The following is a 7608-nucleotide window of genomic DNA, read 5'->3' as shown; positions in this document are numbered from 1 at the left end:
GCGCCGCTTGCCTGCCCGCGGGAGCCTCGCCGTCCCGCCGCTCGCCCCGGCCGGACTGCCGGCCGGTTTCCCCGCCTGGCCCTCTTTGCGCGTTGACACGCCTCGGTGGTCGCTCCACTTCCCCGCTTCCTTGATCTGAAGTGAACTTTGACCGAGTCACACCGTGTGCCTGGTCCGGGCCCTCAGCCTCGGAGCAGACCGCGGTTTTCGGTCTGCTTCCCAGAGGGGAGCCTGCTGTGGGATTTTAAGGGACCTCGATTCCTGCCCCTTCCGTGTCTGGTTTTTCATAAATGCGGGGCAAAAACCTCGTCGGTCGTTTGGGTCGGGGAGGTTCTGGTTGACTCTCAGACCTGAAGGAGCTTCACGTGCTGCCTAAGACTGTTGTACGCCGTCTCCTTTACGTTCATTTAAGATGTTTACCCCTTGTCTGGGTTAGCGCCCTTGAGACTTTGGGCCTATTTGCCTATGCAGATTAAGTTAAATATTTACTTTAGATTCCGAAGGACACTTCTAAGTAAGAGAGAGTAGCCTAAGGTCTCGGAGTTGAACTGGAGAATTTCGTTTCCTTTGGCCCTTTAGTCTTGACTGCTGGTAAGTAGCGCTCTCGCTTCAAGGTTTCAGTTTGCCTAAGTATGAAAATGAGGGGTTTGGAGAACAGTGATTTCCCACCCCCCCCCCCCCAACTTTTAATCTGCGGCACCCATTTTACATATATATATTTACATACATACATATATATATATGTATATATACACACACACTTTTTCAACGTGAGCGCTTTATTAAGGTTAAAATTACTGTTTTTAAGTGTGCTTATTCAACATTTTTTTTTCCTGTAAATTTGCAGTTGTGCAATCATCATAATCCAGTTTTAGAACATTTCTTCCATCCCCAAAAGATCCCCCACAGTGCCCATTTGCAGTCAGTGCCCATTTCTAACTCCAGCTCCAGGTGACCACTAATTTGCTGCCTCCTTAGATTTGTCTTTTTTGAATATTTTGTGTATTCAGATGGGGTTATATGTGACTATTGTGTCTGGCTCCTTCTGTTTTTCATACTGCCTTTAGACTTCGTGTAATTTGTACCCTGTATCGGTGTGTCATTCCTTCTTTTTTTTTAAAAAAAAAATTGAAGTATAATTGCTTTACAATGTGGTATTAGTTTCAGGTGCCCAGCAAAAGTGATTCATTTACACATATGTATATTCTTTTTCAGATTCTTTTCTATTCTAGGTTATTACAAGATATTGAACATAGTTCTCTGTGCTATAACAGTGCTAAGTCGCTTCAGTCGTGTTTGACTCTGTGTGACCCTATGAACTGTAGCCTGCCAGGCTCCTCTGTCCATGGGATTCTCCAGGCAAGAATACTGGAGTAGACTGCCTTGCCCTCCTCCAGGGCATCTTACTGACCCAGGGATCAAACCCGTGTTTCTTTACAAGTCCTGCACTGGGAGGCAGGTTCTTAACCAGTAGTGCCACCTGGGACGCTCATGCTGTACAGCGTGTCCTTGTTTATCTTTACAACCCCTTTGACTCTTTGCTTAGAATTCTCCAGGCAAGAGTACTGGAGTGGGTTGCGATTCCCTTCTCCAAGGGATCTTCCTGACCCAGGGATTGAACCCAGGTGTCCTGCCCCATGTCTCCTGCATTGCAGGCAGATTCTTTACCATCTGAGCCATCAGGGAAGCCCCCATACATAGTGGTGTGTATCTGATAATCCTGCACTCCTAGTTTACCCTTTCCCTCCATACTTCATTCCTTTTTATGGCACACTCATAGTCCACTCTTTGCGTGTAACACATTTTGTTTATCCATTCATGCAGGGCACTTCTTTCAGATAATGTTTTTTGTTGCCATGTATGAAGCAGATGGCTAGAGCCCTTTTTGTTAGAGGTGGGGAGGGGGACGCCTGGGGTGGCTGGGTGGGACCCTGGCCCATAAGCTAACTCCAGTGTGCTCCCCAAGTATCCTTATAATCAAGAGTTGGTTGCCTCTGTAAGTAAAGCATTTTTAGTCTAGTGCTTGCAGAGCTTTAGAAGCTCCTTGGGCCCCATGGGATGTTGTAGGCTCCCTCCTGAAGAGTCAGGAGGTTTAATCATCCCCTTCACGTCCTTCTCATGTTGTGTGATTACCTTGTCTGTCAGTCTCGGGGGGAGATGGTTCTTGTCCTGCCTGCTGTCTCTTTCATTTGTGTGGCAGCCACAGTGCCAGAGTAACTAGAGGCTGCAGGCCCAATAGACCGCACGTGGCTCCTAGTGCAGTGCTGTAAGTGCAGTAGGGGGTGGTGTATTTGCATCTGCCCCTTTACATCAGGAGAGAGTTGAGATACTGCATATATTTTATTGGAAGAACTTGGCAAGTCTAACCCTTGATGACTTGAAATATTAAGAACGGGAGATGGACCTTGGTCTCTCAGTGTATGGTCTGAGTCAGCTTGAGACTGATTTCCTCCTCCCTGGGGCCTAATCAGTTTTGACCTGCTACAAAAATCTGTTCACTTGGTTTATTAATATTGAGGATGTCTTTTTGTCTGAGGTTGTTTAAGGAATGAGTTTAAAATGTGGCAAGTGTGAACCTCCTGTGTGGCTGACCGATCCTGGATGGTGGGAAGGTAAAGAGAATGAAGAGCCAGCAGCAGCCTCTGTGAAAGAACAGACAATAAAAACAGTGTGGACCATGACTCTTGACTTTGGTGCTCTTGACTCGTGGGGCTGAATTTCCCCCTACAAAACCTACTGATGGGTGAATGTGCCAGAATGAATGGTTTAATCAGGCTTAAGAATACACCTTTGTTTTAAGATATTGTGATCTGGCATCTCTCAAATGTTAGCCTGTTAAACAATGGTAATACAGTCAAGTGTGCAGTTAGCTATGAAAGTGGTATTTTTACAGCCAAATTTTGATTAAACTGAATGGTACCCTTTTGTGACCTAAACAATTTTCTCTGGATCTGTTTCAGTAAAGGGTCATTAAAAAGCAAGGCACATCTTCCTGATTAGACGACTATTGGGTGATAAAAGTCATTTCCCTGACTTGTGTTCTTTAATTATTTGCAAAGAAACAAATTTGTATGTACTTTAGCTATACCCAGAATCATAATCCTAGTGACACTGTTTTATAATGCACGTAGAAGATTCTGGGCTGTAAGGAATGTTGACTGTTGCCTGCCCAGGTAATCCATCTCCTCTACTTGGTCTCCCTCTTAACCAATCCCATTAAATCTTATTCCTGTCATTGTATTATTTGAGCTTTGTATTTTACATTTAGTATTTAATGTCAAGTATTTTTTGATTGTACCTGTATTGGAGACATAATTATACTTACTTATGGAAAATCCATAATGTTAAATACCATCTTTTAGGGTGTACCTTTGTATGGAAAAATAACCAGGCCTTCTACATAAAGAATTTATAGAAATTAAATCCAGTCAACAGTTAGTGGATCCAGAGACAACCCTAACCAGGCCCTATAAGTAAGTGATATTACAGATGACAAATCTGTTTAGAATGAACTAGTTGAACCTTAAGTTAGAATAACCTTAAGTTAGCATAACCTTAAGTTAGAAGGTAGACAGATTTTTAAAAACAAATCCTAAGAAGTAGATTCCTTTTCTGGAGGAGGACATGGCAACCCACTCTAGTTTTTGCCTGGAGAATCCCATGGACAGAGGAGCCTGGTGGGCTACAGCCCATGGGGTCTCAGAGAGTCAGACATGACTGAAGTGTTTTGGCACGCACACATGCAGATCCCTTTTAAGCTCTGCTATATGTATAATTGAAATTACATTTTTAACATATTTTGACTGTGCAAGTTTTATTGCATAAAGTTATCTTTTTTCATGTTCTTTCTCCCTGGTGCATATAGATAGATATTTAAAAATGAAAATTTGGATCACATTAACTGTTTTACTTAATATTTCATTAGCACTTCCCCCATATTCTCTGGGAAATACGTTAGTTTCCTGTGGCTGCTGTAACAAATTTCTGCATACTTGTTGGCTTAAAACAACAGATTTGTTGTCTTGCAGTTCTGAAGGTCAGTAGTCTGAGATCAGTGTCACTGGGCTTAAGTCAAGGTGTCAGCTTCATTCCTTCTGGAAGTTCCAGGGAACATGTGTTTGCATCCCTTTTCCAGCATCCAGAGGCACCTGCAGACTTTGGTGCCTGACCTGCTGCTATCACTTCAGCCCCACGCGCCCATCATCACTCCCCTGCCTCCTTCTTATAGACTCTTGTCATTACGCTGGACCCAAATGGACCATCCAGGATGCTCTCCCCATCAGAACATGCTTTTAGTTACACCTGCTGAGTCCTTTCAGCCGTATAAAGTAACATTCATAAGTTCTGCGGATAAGAATGTGGACATCGTTTGGGAACCACTATTCAGCCTTCCCAAGGAGCCTAATTTTAAATTGCTGTATTGCATTCCATAATGTACATGAATTATTTAGCTAGTTCCTTGTTGCATTTTAGGTGGTCTCTGATTTTTCCCAGTTAAAAGCCTTGCACATAAATTGTGTGCCCTCAGATTCATACTTCTGCGGATTTCAGGAAAGCTGGGTAACAACCTTCCTCTTAAGAGTGTAGCCTCTGGAGCCAGACCGCCCATGTTCCCAGCCCAGCTTCCCCACTCAGAGGCCAGGTGACTCCAGGCAGTGCTGAGCCAGCCTAGGCCTCAGTTTTCTTGTTGAAAGTGGGGTGGGGACAGATTGTTGTACGGATTAAGTGAGTTAATACATGCGCATTACATAGGATAGTGTCTGCCACATGCTGAGTGCTCCGTATGTGTTCATTGTTGTTCTTACCGAATTTATCAGGCTAAAAGTTTTTTACATTCTCTTATTGACAAATTTCAACTCTTAAAGGTCATAAGAGTTTTTACATTCACTAGCAAACTAGGAAAGTATTCAAGTTGAATTCTTAAACTTGATTTCATTTTATCTGGCTGTCTCAGTTTTGTCTGTCAAAATGTTCCTTGACTTTTATGATGTAAATTAGAGTCACCGGGGTTAATTCCAGCAGCTGTTTACTATCCCAGTTCCTCAGAATGAGAAATACTTTTAATTTTCCTTTGAGTAGCTCAGCACATCTCTTGGGATGTTCAGGTATCATTCTGTGTGACAGCTGATGGCTGTAAATCTGCTTGACAAGGTCCATGGTCTGGTTGGGCATACATCGGTCGGTGCAGACTGAGTCTGCAAGAGGCTTAAAGTTGCCTCCTCTCCTCCCCTACATTTGCAAATTCACTGAGGGCAGTCCTAGCAACTGAGACTAAATATAGGACCTTTTTTTTTCTTTGTATATTTTGGAAACCATTTCCACCATTTCAGAAAGGGTGGAAGAATAGTACAAGCCCTTTTTTCTCTGCATTTGTAAGTAAGTTGCAGACCTGATGCCCTTGATCCCCAGGTACTGTAGTGGGCATTTCCTTTGAGCAAGGACCTTCTTGCATAACCACGGCACAGCCTTCGGAGTCCAGCAGTTGGTCGTGATACTCCACCACTGTCTAATCACAGACTGGTCCCATGCAGGTTGTGCCAGTTGTTCCTTCCAGTAACATCCTCACAGCAAAGGGATCCAGTTCAAGAGTCTTGAGTTGCCTTCAGTCTGGAGCCTAATCTCAGCCGTTCCTTGGTTTTCATTACCTCAGTATTTAGGGAGGTTGTAGGCCAGTCATTCTGAAAGATGTCCCTCAGTTTGGGTCCTGATGTTTCCTCATGACCTGATTCAAGTTGTGTGTCTTTGGCAGGACCCCTCAGGAGATGCCAGGCTCTTCCACCACGTCTGCCTGATGGACCCGGGTCTCTTTGTCCCATCTCTGGTTAACTTGATGAAGCGTCTCCATCCTGACATTCCTCTACTTCCTTTTGTAAATCAGGGTTTTGTTGGGAGGCATTCTGAGATCATGTAACTAGCTTAATCCTCTTTGCACTTAAGTTTATTTTCTGTGTGTATGCCATGGTGGACTCCTGTTTTACTTTTGTCTTCAGTGGGTCAAGATCTGTTACTTTCAACGTTTACTTTGATGCTCAGATCCCAGCGGGCCCCTGTGACCCTCCCCACCATTCTGTGAGCCCTTCTTCCTCTTTGGCACAGATGTTGCAGATTTGTCTCTTTTTACCCTGCCCAGCCTGAAACTCGCTCTCTCTCTAAGGAGCCTGGTTTCTTTCAGTGGCGTATAGTGTTTAGAAAAGCAGTGCTGGGCACTAGTGGGGGTAAGGGGTTCCCTCCTATGAGAATATTGCTGCCCCCATGCTCTTTCCTTGAGCAGACACTCCATGTGTTGGTGCGGGTGTATGTTTCTGCAGCTGTCTGTTGAAAACCTTGCATTCACACCAGTTTCCATTGTCATCCTGCATGGTTCATTCCAGTGTTTCCCTTCATGTTTGAGACTTCCTTCTCTGACAGTGAGAAAGGTGCCTCCCATTCTCCACAAAATATTTATTTGACCCAATCGGTGTCCTTCTGCCTTCTGTCACTGCTGACCCCTCACTCAGATTCTGACGCCCCTTGCTGGGGGCCTCACACGCACCCCCCCGCCCTCAGTCTCCATCACTGCACACGGGCTGGGCTGCTGAGGCTTTCCCACCAACACCTGCCTTCTTGTCCTCAGCCTGTTGTTTTTGTAAAAAGTGTTTTCCCTTCCTGTGTGTCTGTGTAGGTGTTTGTGCTTCCATTCTCTGTGCCCACCTGTGCTGGTTGCTGCGTGTGTGTCTGCTACCAGATGGTGAGCCTGGCCCGGGGAGCATGCTCTCCAGGTCTGCACTGGGGACGGAGTGGAAGGAGCCGTCGTGGGCACGGTGAGGAGTGCCTTCAGAGCCCCACGGAGGAGTAGGGGACTGTGTCTTTAAAGCAGACAGGCCAGGGCTGCAGAGGTCCGTAGCCGGTGGCTGGTCTTGCGACCCCAGTGATGGCGTGGGCACTGCCTCAGTTGTAAGGGAGCATCAGCCTTCTCTCCCCACAGGCTGACTTTTAAGTTCATCGTCTTTACCTGTGTGTGAATTATTTTGGAACAGGTTTAATGAAAGTTGATGTAACTCAACTTGCAGAGTCTAACATTTGCTCACTAGTGTCGCTCACTAATATTTGTGTGGTATCCAGTCCAAATGTGTCGTAGATTCTATAGCATTCTGTTTGTATTTATTTTTTTGTTTTTTCACTGTAAGTTCATTTCCTGTATCATGCTAGCCTTTGGCACTGTGATTAGCTTTCTCATCTGTGACCTGTAATACGATGAGCCAGGTGTATGCTTCAGGTAATTGTATTCTGTGATAGCCTCATTGCTGCGAGTACCAAATATGAACAGAAACTTGGGGCTCACTCCCAGGTGGCTTCTTCTAAAACAGGTTGGAGAGGCTTTTGGTGTCCCCTGTTGCTTTTCTTCCATCTTTCTCTTCTGTTCGTTGTTTTTAATTGTTTATATGATTGACATTCTCTTGTTCTCTGTGTTGCTATGGAAATAGATTTTAATATTTCATTTCTATCTGATAAACTCTGTTCCACCAACCTTGGTTTCCAGTTCGAATTAGGCCTGCTTTTCATATCATTTGTTATTATAATGATGAATGTACTAATTATTAGTGCAAAGATTGTTTAGATACTCCAACT

At 44.5% G+C, this 7608-nt stretch overlaps 1 protein-coding gene across 2 annotated transcripts in view; it reads left to right on the top strand.

Annotated features, from left to right (window-relative positions):
* MBTPS1 (membrane-bound transcription factor peptidase, site 1) overlaps window positions 1-7608 on the top strand; it is a 45181-nt gene that overhangs the window by 316 nt on the left and 37257 nt on the right. The window lies entirely within an intron of this gene.

The sequence above is a fragment of the Bison bison genome, unplaced genomic scaffold (assembly GCF_000754665.1).
Source record: "Bison bison bison isolate TAMUID 2011002044 unplaced genomic scaffold, Bison_UMD1.0 scf7180017864295, whole genome shotgun sequence".
Lineage (NCBI taxonomy): Eukaryota > Metazoa > Chordata > Mammalia > Artiodactyla > Bovidae > Bison > Bison bison.
This window is presented reverse-complemented; position numbering and strand designations above follow the sequence as displayed.